Source organism: Poromitra crassiceps, assembly GCF_964638095.1.
Source record: "Poromitra crassiceps genome assembly, chromosome: 15".
Taxonomy (NCBI): Eukaryota; Metazoa; Chordata; class Actinopteri; order Beryciformes; family Melamphaidae; genus Poromitra; species Poromitra crassiceps.
In genome coordinates this window covers 18,764,925-18,782,060 of record NC_139634.1, presented here as the reverse complement: position 1 = coordinate 18,782,060, position 17,136 = coordinate 18,764,925, and the positions used below count along the sequence as shown (strand labels likewise).

General features: G+C 43.3%; 1 protein-coding gene across 2 annotated transcripts in view; it reads right to left on the bottom strand.

The window, feature by feature from the left end:
* Positions 1-14,284, bottom strand: part of LOC310790372 (putative E3 ubiquitin-protein ligase MID2) — a 51,775-nt gene extending 37,491 nt beyond the window's left edge. The window contains exon 1 of one of the 2 annotated variants that reach the window (XM_083652050.1): positions 14,154-14,284. The gene's annotated coding sequence lies outside the window, so the exon portion shown is untranslated. Of the gene's footprint in view, positions 1-13,873; positions 13,997-14,153 lie in introns of those variants that run through there. The other variant, XM_083652051.1, reaches the window with a different exon arrangement.
* Positions 14,285-17,136: the final 2,852 nt, after the last annotated feature.

Here is a 17,136-nt window from a genome sequence, read left to right as displayed (position 1 = left end):
TCTGAAACGCATTGAATAATGTCTCACAGACTCTCTGAAACATGTTGAATAATGTCTCACAGACTCTCTGAAACACATTGAATAATGTCTCACAGGCTCTCTGAAACATGTTGAATAATGTCTCACAGACTCTCTGAAACACATTGAATAATGTTTCACAGGCTCTCTGAAACACATTGAATAATGTCTCACAGGCTCTCTGAAACATGTTGAATAATGTCTCACAGGCTCTCTGAAACACATTGAATAATGTTTCACAGGCTCTCTGAAACACATTGAATAATGTCTCACAGGCTCTCTGAAACATGTTGAATAATGTCTCACAGGCTCTCTGAAACACATTGAATAATGTGTCACAGGCTCTCTGAAACGCATTGAATAATGTCTCACAGGCTCTCTGAAACATGTTGAATAATGTCTCACAGACTCTCTGAAACACATTGAATAATGTCTCACAGGCTCTCTGAAACGCATTGAATAATGTCTCACAGACTCTCTGAAACATGTTGAATAATGTCTCACAGACTCTCTGAAACACATTGAATAATGTCTCACAGGCTCTCTGAAACATGTTGAATAATGTCTCACAGACTCTCTGAAACACATTGAATAAAGTTTCACAGGCTCTCTGAAACACATTGAATAATGTCTCACAGGCTCTCTGAAACATGTTGAATAATGTCTCACAGGCTCTCTGAAACACATTGAATAATGTTTCACAGGCTCTCTGAAACACATTGAATAATGTCTCACAGGCTCTCTGAAACATGTTGAATAATGTCTCACAGGCTCTCTGAAACACATTGAATAATGTGTCACAGGCTCTCTGAAACGCATTGAATAATGTCTCACAGCTCTCTGAAACATGTTGAATAATGTCTCACAGGCTCTCTGAAACATGTTGAATAATGTCTCACAGGCTCTCTGAAACACATTGAATAATGTCTCACAGGCTCTCTGAAACGCATTGAATAATGTCTCACAGTCTCTCTGAAACATGTTGAATAATGTCTCACAGGCTCTCTGAAACACATTGAATAATGTCTCACAGGCTCTCTGAAACACATTAACTAATGTCTCACAGGCTCTCTGAAACACATTGAATAATGTTTCACAGGCTCTCTGAAACGCATTGAATAATGTCTCACAGGCTCTCTGAAACATGTTGAATAATGTCTCACAGGCTCTCTGAAACACATTGAATAATGTCTCACAGACTCTCTGAAACGCATTGAATAATGTCTCACAGGCTCTCTGAAACATGTTGAATAATGTCTCACAGGCTCTCTGAAACATGTTGAATAATGTCTCACAGGCTCTCTGAAACACATTGAATAATGTTTCACAGGCTCTCTGAAACACATTGAATAATGTCTCACAGACTCTCTGAAACACATTGAATAATGTCTCACAGACTCTCTGAAACACATTGAATAATGTCTCACAGGCTCTCTGAAACACATTGAATAATGTTTCACAGGCTCTCTGAAACACATTGAATAATGTCTCACAGGCTCTCTGAAACATGTTGAATAATGTCTCACAGGCTCTCTGAAACACATTGAATAATGTTTCACAGGCTCTCTGAAACACATTGAATAATGTCTCACAGGCTCTCTGAAACACGTTGAATAATGTCTCACAGGCTCTCTGAAACACATTGAATAATGTTTCACAGGCTCTCTGAAACACATTGAATAATGTCTCACAGGCTCTCTGAAACATGTTGAATAATGTCTCACAGGCTCTCTGAAACACATTGAATAATGTGTCACAGGCTCTCTGAAACGCATTGAATAATGTCTCACAGGCTCTCTGAAACATGTTGAATAATGTCTCACAGGCTCTCTGAAACACATTGAATAATGTCTCACAGGCTCTCTGAAACGCATTGAATAATGTCTCACAGTCTCTCTGAAACATGTTGAATAATGTTTCACAGGCTCTCCGAAACACATTGAATAATGTCTCACAGGCTCTCTGAAACACATTGAATAATGTCTCACAGGCTCTCTGAAACACATTGAATAATGTCTCACAGGCTCTCTGAAACGCATTGAATAATGTCTCACAGGCTCTCTGAAACATGTTGAATAATGTCTCACAGGCTCTCTGAAACACATTGAATAATGTCTCACAGACTCTCTGAAACGCATTGAATAATGTCTCACAGGCTCTCTGAAACATGTTGAATAATGTCTCACAGGCTCTCTGAAACACATTGAATAATGTCTCACAGGCTCTCTGAAACACATTGAATAATGTCTCACAGGCTCTCTGAAACATGTTGAATAATGTCTCACAGGCTCTCTGAAACATGTTGAATAATGTCTCACAGGCTCTCTGAAACATGTTGAATAATGTCTCACAGGCTCTCTGAAACATGTTGAATAATGTCTCACAGGCTCTCTGAAACACATTGAATAATGTCTCACAGGCTCTCTGAAACACGTTGAATAATGTCTCACAGACTCTCTGAAACATGTTGAATAATGTTTCACAGGCTCTCTGAAACACGTTGAATAATGTCTCACAGGCTCTCTGAAACACGTTGAATAATGTCTCACAGGCTCTCTGAAACATGTTGAATAATGTCTCACAGGCTCTCTGAAACATGTTGAATAATGTCTCACAGGCTCTCTGAAACATGTTGAATAATGTGTCACAGACTCTCTGAAACATGTTGAATAATGTCTCACAGGCTCTCTGAAACATGTTGAATAATGTCTCACAGGCTCTCTGAAACGCATTGAATAATGTTTCACAGGCTCTCTGAAACGCATTGAATAATGTCTCACAGACTCTCTGAAACACGTTGAATAATGTCTCACAGACTCTCTGAAACATGTTGAATAATGTCTCACAGGCTCTCTGAAACACGTTGAATAATGTCTCACAGGCTCTCTGAAACATGTTGAATAATGTCTCACAGGCTCTCTGAAACATGTTGAATAATGTCTCACAGGCTCTCTGAAACATGTTGAATAATGTCTCACAGACTCTCTGAAACATGTTGAATAATGTCTCACAGACTCTCCGAAACACGTTGAATAATGTCTCACAGACTCTCTGAAACATGTTGAATAATGTCTCACAGGCTCTCTGAAACATGTTGAATAATGTCTCACAGGCTCTCTGAAACACGTTGAATAATGTCTCAGGCTCTCTGAAACATGTTGAATAATGTCTCACAGGCTCTCTGAAACATGTTGAATAATGTCTCACAGGCTCTCTGAAACATGTTGAATAATGTCTCAGACTCTCTGAAACATGTTGAATAATGTCTCACAGGCTCTCTGAAACATGTTGAATAATGTCTCACAGACTCTCTGAAACATGTTGAATAATGTCTCACAGGCTCTCTGAAACATGTTGAATAATGTCTCACAGACTCTCTGAAACATGTTGAATAATGTCTCACAGGCTCTCTGAAACATGTTGAATAATGTCTCACAGGCTCTCTGAAACATGTTGAATAATGTCTCACAGGCTCTCTGAAACATGTTGAATAATGTCTCACAGACTCTCTGAAACATGTTGAATAATGTGTCACAGACTCTCTGAAACATGTTGAGTAATGTCTCACAGGCTCTCTGAAACATGTTGAATAATGTCTCACAGACTCTCTGAAACATGTTGAATAATGTCTCACAGACTCTGAAACATGTTGAATAATGTGTCACAGGCTCTCTGAAACATGTTGAATAATGTGTCACAGACTCTCGGAAACATGTTGAATAATGTCTCACAGGCTCTCTGAAACATGTTGAATAATGTCTCACAGACTCTCTGAAACATGTTGAATAATGTCTCACAGGCTCTCTGAAACACGTTGAATAATGTCTCACAGACTCTCTGAAACATGTTGAATAATGTGTCTGTGCGCTGAGAAAACACAAACACCCCCTCCAGGTCTCTCGTCTCCAGCCCCGCAACTACAGCCAACACAAATCAATAGCTCGTTAGTTAAACAATAGCCGCCCAACACTGCCGCATTCTTAAAAATAGCTATTCCCCGGAGCGCTGCAATACCAATGAGGATAATTGTGAAGGTTAACAATGCCTACTGCTATATCGATATTAAACTGAACCCATGGCCTGGAGACTGTGGGGGGCGGAAGCTTAGTCTAACTAAGGGCTTTTCACTGGAGGCAGGTTCACACTTCACAGCAACTCCTACTTCTAATCAGAACTGCTCAGGATGAATCGGCCAACCTCAGCGGGGCAATTGCAACCGATATTACGGGATCTTACCGCCCTGCCCGTGATCAGTGCAGGGGTCTGGGGAGAAGATCATAATTCCACCAGAGATGATTGCAACTACCTGCTACGAGAGAAGGAGCTGCTTTCAGAGAGTCGCCTGTTCCTCCTAAAATGCCTGCTGGGTGCATGAGTGTTTGTTTTTTTGGTGTGTGTGTGTGTGAGTCATGGAGCGTTTCATTCCTCCTGCCCGCGTGCTCGTCCTCCTCTGCCCCTTGACTCTGTATGTTCCCCCTGCTCTCTACAGCATCCTTTGAGCTGGAGCTTTTCTTTCTTCATGGCCCGTCTTGTTTACAGCAGCCCTCTATGCTTGTCTCTTCATATCTCTTTCTCTCTCTTCCTGCCGTGCCCACTCCCACTGCTTCTGTGGAAAGTGCACTCCAGACTTCTGGCCTGCACGCTGACACTAACCCCACCCCACAGCGAGGAGAGATGTTCTTCACAGCGAGCGAACGAGGGGCCTTTTTTATATGATCCAGAAACGGGAGCATCTCTCTGCTTCCTTCCTGTCTCAATCTAGAGTGGCAGAACACAAAGATAATAAGGTTCCCACCGTCGCCATGCACCACTTTTCCATGACTTTCCATGACTAAGTGCTTCCATAAGCTAAAAATGTTATTCCTTCCTGGTTTGTTACCGCTGTTTTTCAGCTCAGCTCAGGTCTAAAGGGGTGAACAGTCTGGTTTCCACTGTACTCGGGCCCGATGTGGACAGAGACAGCTGAAAACCATCATCTCACGCAATGATGTGTGAAACAAGTTGGAAAGCACACTCTGCTATAGAATATGACCAATTTGTAAAACTCCCAGATATTCCCCCAGAACATTAATCACATTTATTATTTATTTTAAATTATTTAATTATCCTGACCTGGGATACACCTCTCATAATAATTCCATGATAATCCAGAAAGTCCATGACCAGTGGGAATATTTACAAGACGTCCGTGCTACCCTTACACTAGGGGTGGGAGAAAAAATCGATTCACCTAAGTATCGCGATTTTTAATGTCACGATTTTTTGAATCGGTCTTTTATTCCAGAATCGATAATCGCAAAAGAAAAAAAAAGAAAAAAAAAAAAAAAATGTTTTTTTTTTTTTTTGGTGCCCGCAGTCAGGCCACTCACTGAACAGCAGGCCAGGCGCTGCCTACTGGTTTACTAGTGGTTTTATTACTTTATTAGTTAGTCTGAAGTAATAATTACACTTCAGGGTTAAAGTGGGTGCATCTCATTGTAAAATTGGACTTGGCCCAAATTGGGCTTCAAACGGCCCAAATTGGGCTTCAAACGACCCAAATTGAGCTTCAAACGGCCCAAATTGGGCTTCAAACTACCCACATTGAGCTTCAAACGGCCCAAATTGGGCTTCAAACAGCCCAAATTTCACGCGCGTCGGCCCATATCGGCCTGGCCTGCTTGGTATCTAATGCCCGGCCTGAATTATGATCCCAGTCCGCCCCTGTTTTTAACTATATCGCCCAGCCCTACTCATGATATAATATACAGTCTCTAGTGTATGATTCAACTTTTCCCATGTTCTAATCTAGTGTAAAAAAGCAAACAAACTGAAAAAAGAAAAGAAAAAAAGAAACAAAAATCGCAATAAATCGTAATATCCAATCGCAATAATCGTAGAATCGCAATACTTAAGAATCGCAATATATATCGAATCGGCACCCAAGTATCGTGATAGTATCGAATCGGGAGATAAGTGAATCGGCACAGCCCTACCTTACACGCCATGATGTTTTAATGTACATGTATTTAGCCCCCGGCCCCCCCGGGGTCGACACTGACTCCACCCTGCCGGCTTCCATCCATCCAGGAGGCGTGCGGCGTGGTATACTGTACCCAGGAGAGGGGCGTCTGGGGTGGGCTGCGTGACGGCAGAGCCCCGGCTCCCGGTGCCAGCAGGTGAGATCATGGGAAACACGTGTGACTTGTCTGTAGGAGTGTTCGCAGGCAGCTGGCCGTTAACTAGCGCAGTGGGAGGTTGGCAGCCGCATCGGCCTCAGCGGCTGCTGCTGCTGGGCTGGGGTAGGAAAGAAGCCGCCCTCCACCCCTTCCTCCTGTCTGGGTGGATCCTTAGTCTTTATTGCCCGTGTGTTTGTGTTATTTCATGTCTGTCATCAATGTCGTAGCGGTGCACATTTACCGTCCCATCACACCTACAGTTTGTTTTCTTTGGTTCCCGAGCCGTAATAAACGTAATGAAAAAGTTTACTTGGTTTGCATTTTTGGATTGACTTTGTTTAGGTTAACGTTGCCAAATGACAAGCGAGCCAGGCCGTAAATAAAAGACACATGGATTTACACATACTGTATAGCTCATTTCATAAGTAAAAGTCACGTGGACTTACTATAGCTCTTTTCTTGGACACATTTTTTTGTCCCAGTCCAATTTGTTTCCTGTGGCCACTAATGCATATATAGAGAATCTACACCCACTGCTGTATTTGCCACAGTCAGAGGCTACTGCTCTGTCCTGCCTCCTCACCTCCTGGAGGTCATAGGCTGCCATTGTTTTCAGAAAGCCATTAGAAACAGCTCCGAGGCACCGTTTCATAAACTACCATAATATATCATTCTGAATGACATGACTATTGATGCTTTTACCAACAAGGCTTCATCACGGCACAATCTTTGCCGTTACAGTCCTGTCAAAAAGAGCTCCTTTCTGGCAGACTTGAAAGTGAAGCGATTGCTGCTCGTCTCCAGACTCTCACTCTGCTTTCGTTTTGTTCTGCCTTTTCACTGCCACCACAAGTACATGCACACAAATTGAAAAAGTGTAAATAGTCCCCATTAAACAAGTAATTAGCTGCTTGGTCAAAATCGTGTTAGGAAAAAATTACAGTAGTTGTGTATTTAAAATGATGGATTACAGAAGTCAATCTGGCAATATGTCTCTGCAAGCTGTTTGTAATGGATTAAAGTATGAATAAACCACTTCAGACATGCTTAAGCGGGAATGCACCCTTGAAAAATAAGTGATTATTATTGTGTCCCTTCTCTGTCCAATAAGCTTCAACAGACCTTCCTGGCTAATTAGGTTTCAAGTGCCACCGCTCTTCTGCAAGAGCAATTCCAGACAATTAGATGTAGGCTTGATGGAGTCCAATGCAATCAGACACTGTCATGTTAGCCAAACTCCCTGGTCAGCTGGCCTCCAGCCCAGCTGAACGCCCCCGGTGAATTTTAATGAATCTCAGGTGTCAAGAATTCACCTGTTATTGTGGAGTGAAGAACAGACAAAGATCTTTGGAGTAAAGCTTGTCATCTGTCACACATAATGCTCCACAACAGCCTTTATTTACGACACTGTAATCTGTTATCCATGAGTACAACACTCATTTGTGTATAACACGCTGCCATTCATCTCAATTGGAAACGGTTTGTACTTGTGCTATAGATGACACACACACACACTGATGAGAGAGGGAGGCTGACATGAGAGGGTGGAATGCAACGAAAGAAAGACAACCAAACAAAACAAGAGAAGCGAGAGACAAGAGGAGACACCGAGTATCTGCCAAACTGCTGTCCCGCTCCGTTCAGTACTCTGGGTCTTAATACGTTTCAGAGTTTTCCGCTCTCCACTCCTCTCTCTTAACCCGGGCCAGCTGTGTCTGGAGCCCCGGGGCTCTGCCTGCAGCTCGTTTTGGGACGGGCCCTGGTGGACGAGCTCTCTGCTTTGTCCTTGTCAGTTATCCACCTGACCTCCCGCACCCCACCCGGGCCTCGGAAGCTGTGCACAGAAAGCACACACAACTTCGTAATACGTCACGAGCATCGGCTTACATCGCACCATCCATTTCTGGCACTCTGTTATTGATGTTGCAGAAGAGAGTATTTTGATATACACAAATGGGTTTGGCCTTAAATCACTTTTTAATTTAGCCTGCAACCTGAGGTCTATGGCGTCTTAAGGGTCCAGAGAAGTACTGCAGCGGGCACTGGGGTCTTTAACATTTGGAGAAACTCAATCTCTCCTCGTCCTCAGCCTCTCTCCTCATTAAAACATATTGCTAGCTCTGTCATGTGAGATCTTTCTGAGGTAGGCCCACGATCCATTTGGTTCCTAACCCATAGTTTAGCACACAAGGCTTTTCATTTGCAGGCCATCGGGCTATAAAACACCCAAAAAGAGCCCAAAAACAGACAGTTTGTCTTGGCTTCGAAAGCAGCGAGTGTCAACTTTTTTTAGCATTTCCCCCCAAAATGCACTGCCCTAGTCATACCCCGTCCTGCTCATGCTCATACAGCTGTGCCGGCCAGTTCTCCAGCTGGGTGCCACGGGTCCATCCCGGCCTGAGATCCAGCTCTAACAGTAAGAAGGCCATGAGTCTGGATCGCCGTGGCACATACTTCAACCAGCACAATTATCAAATCCAATTAATAGATTTTTTGGGGGGGGCCAGGAGGAGAATGCTTAGCGATGTGGTGTCAGGCGTGACCACTCCTCCTCACCTCTCTCTGGGGGCTGCAGTGTGTCTCCTGTGGCAGAGACCTGCTACCACCGCTGCAACGGAGACATCAAAAGGAGTGTGGAGACAAAAGCAGGAGGCAAGCTGTCGCATGCATTCAAGATAATGTCAGCCTCAATCCCCAGCGAACAGAGTCCCTGGATCAATCTCCTATTGAGTGGCAACGCTTTTCTCTGCTCCTGAAGGCAGCTCCGTGTTCTTTTTGCAGGACGCTTTTGCATTCTGTCTCTGGACCTTCCAGAGCGATTACTGCTGCAATCACCAATGAATAATTGCACCAATGAATAATTGCTGTAATAAAAAATCCATTGAGGAAAAATAATCCCTTTTTGGTAACACTTTATTTGGAAAGTCCGCCTACAGAGAGTCTACAGAGTATTATTTGTAATATTACAACAGTTTATTAGTTGACATTCAACAATTCAACTGTTTAACAGATGCTCAACAACCTATAAAGTATCGTTCATGATTCATGAACATACCTGACACTAGGTGTAGGTGTGTGGAACAGGAAGCAAACAGAATCTGTTTGTTGAATCTCAACTAATAAGCTGATAAAACCTCTGCAGACAAAGACAAACATTTGAATTGTTGATGTCAACTAACATCAGCTAATAAGCTGCTGCAATGTTACAAATACTCTGTAGACTCTCTGTAGGAGGAGGACTATACACATAAAGTGTTCCCCAGTTTTTTCCACTGTAAAGAGAAATGTGATCTAGTCGTTGTCTGGCCGACCACCTACGGAGAATACGGAGATATATGCGTGTGCTCAGGGCGCGGTGAGGTCGCGGTGGGGTCGGCGCGGTAAGATAAGCTGATGTGCAGCGTGATTCAGTGTGAGCAGTGTGGGAGCGAGGACGCGAGGTGGGTCAAGAGGTGAGCGTGGCGCCGGCTGTTTGTGATGCACCTCGCTCTGTTCGCGGTCACAGGAAATAAGCTTCAGCTCGGAGGAGAGAGAGAGAGAGAGAGGGGGACGCTTTTTCATTCAAAATGTCTGGCAGGAGTGTGCTGTAATGTCAGTGCACTGTTTGGATTGGAATGCATTTGGGTCTGTTGTATACAATCTACAGCACCCTTGGGAGCGTTGGCTGCGTTCATTACTGTGATTATGGCGTCTTCAGCGCCGCCGACTCATCGCTGTCACAGCTGTAATAAAAGAAAACGTCCTCTCAGGTATTTTTGCGATAATAAAAGCGACAAATAAAAAAGAAAGGCCTTTCACCCTGCCACGATGAAAAATTGCACAAATATTGAGACCCAACAGTGCATTTAAACCAAAGCGCTCATCCACTCATTTAACATTTGCCAATACAGAAGGCTCTTCTCAGCTCATTTACGATCCTTATGTGCCCGGCTCAAAACGCTCCTCATTAAAGGGAGTGTGTGCGCTCTGCTGAGATGATTTATTCCAGGCGTGCCGTTGAGACGAGTTAGCGGGATCGCTGTGGTCCGCATTCGGCGCGGCGCGCCAGGACGCCGTGACGAATGGCGAGGTGTAGAGTGGAGGGCAGGGATTTGAAAAACGTCAGGAGTGCAGATTCATGGCTCCTCGTGGAATCGGCACCTGCTGCCGCGACATTGACCGACGAACCCCAGCGTGCGCGCACGCACACACACACACACACACACACACACACACAAGGGTTTCTCCTGGTTTAGATATTATATTACTGGCATCACCAATTTCAGGTTGTCTGTTTAAACGTTTCATAAAAGGTAAATCTCAGACTTTACAAGACCACTTACAATCAAGTATAACATCTGCCATCATGAATGAAATTAATATGGGGGGGAAAACATTACAAATCTGTATAATCTCAAATTTCTTGCTAAGACAGCACACCAAGGAAAAAAATTAAGACCCGTAAAGCTAACATGAAGAGGACTTTTGAGGCCTTCAAAATAGATAATGAAATTCAAGACATTTGGATTTGTGAACACCTTGAATTTTTTGACACATTAATATTATTTTACCCCATGATCTGAAAAAGTAGCTAGATGGAGTGTAGTGGCCACGTTCTAGCCAATTAACACCTACACAACCAATGAGATGCCTTCTGCTGTTTCTCCTGCTTACTGAACTACCCAGTTGTGTTATTAACACCCACTGCTGGTCAGATGGCCATAATAATAATAACAATAACAATAACAATAACAATATTAATAATAATAATAATAATTATTATTATTATTATTATTATACCAACCAACACTGTACTTTCTAGCAGCCTCAGGTATGTAAAGAAACCAAGTATTTTGCAATCCAAATCATGACTGAGGCAAAGCATCAAATTCAATTCCGTGTACTGTAGCATACTCGTCCCAATTCAAAAGCATCAAAACCTCTCAAATTAGCAATGGAGCTTCACCTCTGACGAAAAACTCAAAACACTCTTAAACGGCTCCTAATCAACAGGAGCGACACAGCGGTACATCATACAACTATATCATTCCACAACAGTGTTTTCTTTGACGCCACCACTTGGCTCTGAATCCCCTGGCTGCCCCTTGGTAAATAGCCACGGCTTTCCAGCACAAAAGGCAAAAGAAAATAGGTTAATAGAAGCCAAAACAGACACAAAAGACAGCTTTGCCACAAGCCTCGCAGCAATGGCAGGGAACGGCACCCAACCACCATCCCTTAGGGAGAGAGAGATAGAGAGAGATAGTGAGAGAGAGAGAGAGAGAGAGATAGAGAGAGATAGTGAGAGAGAGAGAGAGAGAGAGAGATAGAGAGAGATAGTGAGAGAGAGAGAGAGAGAGAGAGAGAGAGAGAGAGAGAGAGCGAGCGAGCGAGCAGGCATGAGGATAACCCTAAAGACAGAAGAGAGAGAATGTATGGCTTGGGAAGGTAACAGTGGCAGCCTGGAGGACGGGCTCTGTCCTTGTCCGTCGGAGGCGGGAGCGGACTTGAGTGTGCCGATGTGGAATCGGCCTGATGAGGCATGTTGTGTAATGGCATGAGACAGGGACGCTCCCAGGCTTCACAGCCAGGAGGGGAACTGGGGGGGGGAAATGGCATATAGGCTCCAGTACAGCGTATTCTATAGGAAGTGCACAGAGCTGATTGGGTCTGTGCTTTTAGTGCGCCTCGTGTTTTGCTTCCCTCAAACGGCTGGCACAGCAGAGAGGGACAGAGGGAGACTGTATCAATGTGGAAACTCAAATGCAGCCAAGAGCCACTTATACAAGTAGTGGAGAGATTCAACTAAAAGGCAGCAAAACGGAGAAGCAGGCAGTGAGGAGGAGTGGATAGGTGGATGAGGGGGTGGGCAGTGTGTACACACAGTATAGGTTCTGTTATATTGGGGAAAATAGTGTTACACATTTATTATCTGTAACCGTTGAATCCAAATGTTTTCAATACAGTGCTCAATATTCAGCCAATCCTGACAGCTGATCCCATACTTAACTGTACCAACAACATTGTTGACCTTCAACACTAATGCTAGCCCAACACGTCAGCCCACAGCAGCATCCAAACAGCTCAGCAACAAGCACATGTCCTCTCTGTCAGCTGAGCTCAGCCACGTCATCACAAAACAGCTCCGTTCAATGTCTGCCGTTCGCCATTAAGCTGAATTAGCGGCACTGACACTTGAGCACTTTCCTGACAAATGCGTGGATTTCAGGTGATTCATTCTAAGGGGAATGTGCCAGTGGGCACTTCCTGTTTCAACACTGTTCAAGGCCAGTGGAGTGGATCGTCAGTAGTGGTTCACTGCTTTGGATCAATTCAGAACAGAAAGATGTTGGCCTCGTCTGCTTATATAATGAATAGCACCTCTATTTTCTGGACAAAATCATCACTTCATCTCCTCAGAAATCTCAAAACATGTTATACAAAGTCATATACATGTATGACCGTAATAAATTGAATCAGGATATTACAAAAAACTACAACATCCCATAGGATATTAGCCTACCATAATGTTATAATGTAAACTCACTCACTACAGACGTACTTTAAGTCCCTATAGGAATATCACATGAATATATAGATAACCTATATATATATATATATATATATTTAAGCAATATCACATGAGAGGGAGTGCGGTTGTTGGCTAATATCGGCACTGCTGTGATTCGGTCGTAGGCACGAGGCCGCAGGCCGAGTGCCGAAGATAATCACAGCAGTGCCGATATTAGACAACAACAGCACGACCTCGAGTGTGATATTGCTTTTATACAACAGTTCTATTAAACAAAGCTGATTAAAAAAATGACAAAAAGCTGAGAAAATATATGATTTGTCTATTTATTCCTCCACCAACAAAAATAGTTCCCTCAGCTTTCTGCTTTGCCGAAAATGTAGCCTAATCAGCCTAATTAACTGCAGGCTGTCTACTTTACTACTGTCTACTCTACAGCTGTGAAGCATTTTGTTGATTAGGGCAGCTGTGAAGCGGAGTGATCTACACACAGTGAAGCGCCAGTGCATTATCATGAAATATTGGCACTGGTAGGATCCCTCTTCTCTTGTTGTATAAATTATATATATATATATATATATATATATATATATATATATATATATATATATATATATATATATTCAATTTACAAGCGTGCTTCTTTCTTGAATGGCATAAGGACTATCATGCACATGGCATTCATAACAAACGGAAACATTTGGATCACTGTGTGGTCACTAAATAACCAGAGGGGCAGCCAGGCTGAGGCTACACATGTGCTTTGCTACATCTGTTTAGAAGACAGCAACACAGTCTCCTGGGTCGCGTTTTTAGGATCAAAGTTAATCACTCCATTAACAAGACATTGCTATAGAGCAGTGGTTCCCAAAGTCGGGCTCTGGGACCTTCAAGGGGTCATGGGGGCAGGGGTTACACAGGGACCCACATGCAACAAATTATACATTCACTATTTCACTATAATTATCTGAAACTGACTCCACCACTATCACCGCCCTATGTGCAGTTATGCAATTCAATAGCCTACTAAATCAACACTCTTTTCATATGGGCTCCCTGTCTGGTGTCAGGTGTGTGATCCCAGTGTGTGTCCATGGGGGGTCAGACGCATGAAAACCCCTGACATAGGGTACAGCACCAAGTCTAAATGTTAAGCATATGGCTAGAAATGATAGCAACAGCCTACCTCTGACATGTTCGCGTTTGATTCGGGTCCATTCAAGAAAGGCTTGAGCTCGACAGCATTCCCATGGACGAGGGGGGAGAAGAAGAAGAAGTAGAAAGTAGACTATGACCGGTCTGTTTGACCGAGCGCTTCTCTCAGCCCGCGACGCGTCGGAGCGCTGCCATTAAACCTGAGCACCGAGCCAGACACCTCTCCGGTCTCCTGTGTGTGTGTGTATAGTGCGTGTGTGTATAGTGCGTGTGTGCGCGCCGAGATGAGGGGAGGGCTTTCAGACACTTACCAGCTCTATGTGCCGAACGCTCCTTTCTTCTGTCATCTTGAAAGTAGCCCCAAACCACGGGGGTGACGCAGATTAAATCCCCGGGTCTGTGGTCTGTCTGCTCCACGCGGCGCAGCGCGACAGAAAAAAATGAAAACTGGCCCGGTGCGCACCACTCCGCTGGCACACAGCTCCCAGCCAAGCTGACTATTCAACTTTGGGAAAATGAGAGAGAGAGAGAGAGAGAGAGAGAGAGAGAGAGAGAGAGAGAGACGGAGAGAGAGAGAGCGAGCAGCCAGACAATCACAGGAAAGCGGCTCCTCCTACCCATACAATGCGAAAAGCAAAAGCCAACAGATAGCGCGTTCCCATATGGAACAGAGTAGACAGCGCGCCGCGGGGGTAGGCTGCTCCAAATTGTAACGCACTACTAGCAGGGGCGGTTCTAGGCCGTTTTTGGGTGGGCTTTAGCCCACCCAAAAATAGTCTCAGCGCACCCAAAAAAAAAGAAAAAAAAAAAAAAAAAAAAAAAAAATCTTCTCTCCAAATCCATGGTGGTCATTAGTAGCAGTTTCTGACTACACTCAATGCGCTGTGTGCATGTCCCCCCTCTATGTTCTTAGGGTGGGCTGAGACAAAAATTTAGGGGGGTTCAGCCCACCCGAAAAGTTTCTAGAACCGCGGCTGCGCACGCGCTCCCTCCTCCATCTATCTGCCTAATCCCACATCACTTCACACAGGTCACACACACAGTACAGCAGCGAAGTGGTCCTCCACAGTCCACACAATCGTTCTCCCCACTCATGATCAATGAAACTGTGAGGTGAGCATTGAGCAGTCAGAGTCGTTAGTAGTTGCTTGATTAGCGCATATTGATATACAAGTTAGCGCTTAAAGTTGTTTCGTAGGCTAAACAAAAGAACTGCCTGCCAGACAAACAGGTGGACTGGAGGAAGGTAGGTAGGCTACCATGGCTCCAGCCAGCCATGTCATGCTAGCTCGCAGTAAAGCGGGTGTAAATGGATGCAATGTTTTTTGAGAAACATATGGGCATAAGTGACAAACATAATTTTCAAATGGGTCCCTTGTTATCTGAATTAAATTAAGCCCTTCAGAATCGCAAGTGGCTGCTTTACACAGCCTGTCTGATGTGATGATGATGATAGCTTAACATGCGTGCATGCCATCACTTATGTCTTGCTGTGATGTTAGTTCAGTATCTAAGGGAGTGCAAGGCAGATATTTAAACAGCCTTGTTTGTGTACAGTACCAGTGGCATGGTAGTAATAAAAAGGGATTAAGGACCAGGACCCCTGGTGGTCAGTAAGATGGGCTGGTTGAGCCAATGTTAAAATGATCTTTATTTATTATTTATTTTTGCTTTAAAACTATTTTTTAATTTTCTGCTTAAAGTTCATGAAAAAAAGTGGCATTCTTATTTTTTCCCACAATAATTTCATAATACCATTTGTAATGCCACCGTTCAAAATTAAAGTACATTTTCTCAGCTTTATTGGTGTCTTTCTAGTCACACAATTTAATAGTCAGTGTTTCCCATACACTGATCTATTTGTGGTGGTACACCCTACATAGATTTTGACCCCCACAAATACTGCCACATATTAATTTCACTAGTTGACTGCAAACTCCTGCTTTAGTGCTTACAGTATATTATTATCTTGTCGGAATATTATTCCAGCCAATAAGTTAGGAAGTTCCCTTTTGATTTAATTTTACTTTTGTTTTGCCTACAAAGCAAAATGTTACTTTACTTGAAACTCCCCTGAAGTGATTTTGGTATTATTTATGCAAGCATAATTCTACCATATAGTAACTTGTATGCAGAATATATATAGTATATATAGGGAAACAATTATTTTTTCATCGCTGGAAAACCACAGAGTGGTAAAGAAGATATTGATGTGTGTAGTTCTTCATAGATCTAGTCTCTTCATTTTGATCTTAAAGTGCGCCAGTTTGATCCATTTTTACTTGAAACTGTACAAAATTTTCTTCCGGGGGGGCATGCCCCCGGACCCCCCTAGGGGTTCAGTGGTCCATGACCTTTGGGTGGGCTGAGCCCACCCAAAGCTCTGATGCGAAAACCGCCCCTGCTAGCTACTCTATATAATCTTTACCTCCAAAAATAGGAATAACTGTTTGGTTATATTTCCATCTCTTTCAGCCCAATAAATAAAGAATTGGGAAAGCTTTTCTATTTATCCGATAATAAACCAACAGAGCGGACTAACTTAATGAAAACGAACTCGGAGGATGGCCGGACGTATAGTGCTGTGGATAAATAAATTCCATCCATCTATTAAAACGGCTAACAACAGAGTTTTTAGATTGGTAAATATCTGACATTTCTACTGAAATCAGTGACGGCGATAAACCGGGGCAAGGGGGGTCTAAAGCCCCCTCGCAAATTGCTGTAGCCCCAGTTAAGCCCCCTCAGGTGTCATTTGAATAATCTGGAAAATGATTCAGACTGTAAAGCATTATTTTGGAAATAGCTATGAACTTGCTAATCCTCTACATAATAAAATTAAATATAACAATTGTTCTTTGTAGTGTCTGTTTCACATTACAATTTAAAAGCTCATGAACACACCAAACAACATGAACAAGTTTAGAATCTGAAAGGGTAAAATCCGAGGAGCACTTGAAGTTTCTACCTGAAAGCTGAAAATCCGAGGAGCACTTGAAGGCAACATTAGTCTGCCTGTCAGCTGTCACCGGCAGAGAGTGAAACTGAAAGATGCTACCATGCTACGTTTTCTGAAAAGAGTTGAGAAACAAAAAGTAAATCCAGATCCTGTCGCCGTCGAGGACGAGGAGGACAAAGAAAAAGATGGAGATAATGATGATGATTTGGCTTTTATTGAGGAAAAAACGAGAACCTATTGTATAGCCTATCAATGCAACTTCCAGTAGGGACCGTCATGTCAAAATGCCACGTTCTCAATGTTAAGTATCTCTATATATCACCAAATCTGTAGTA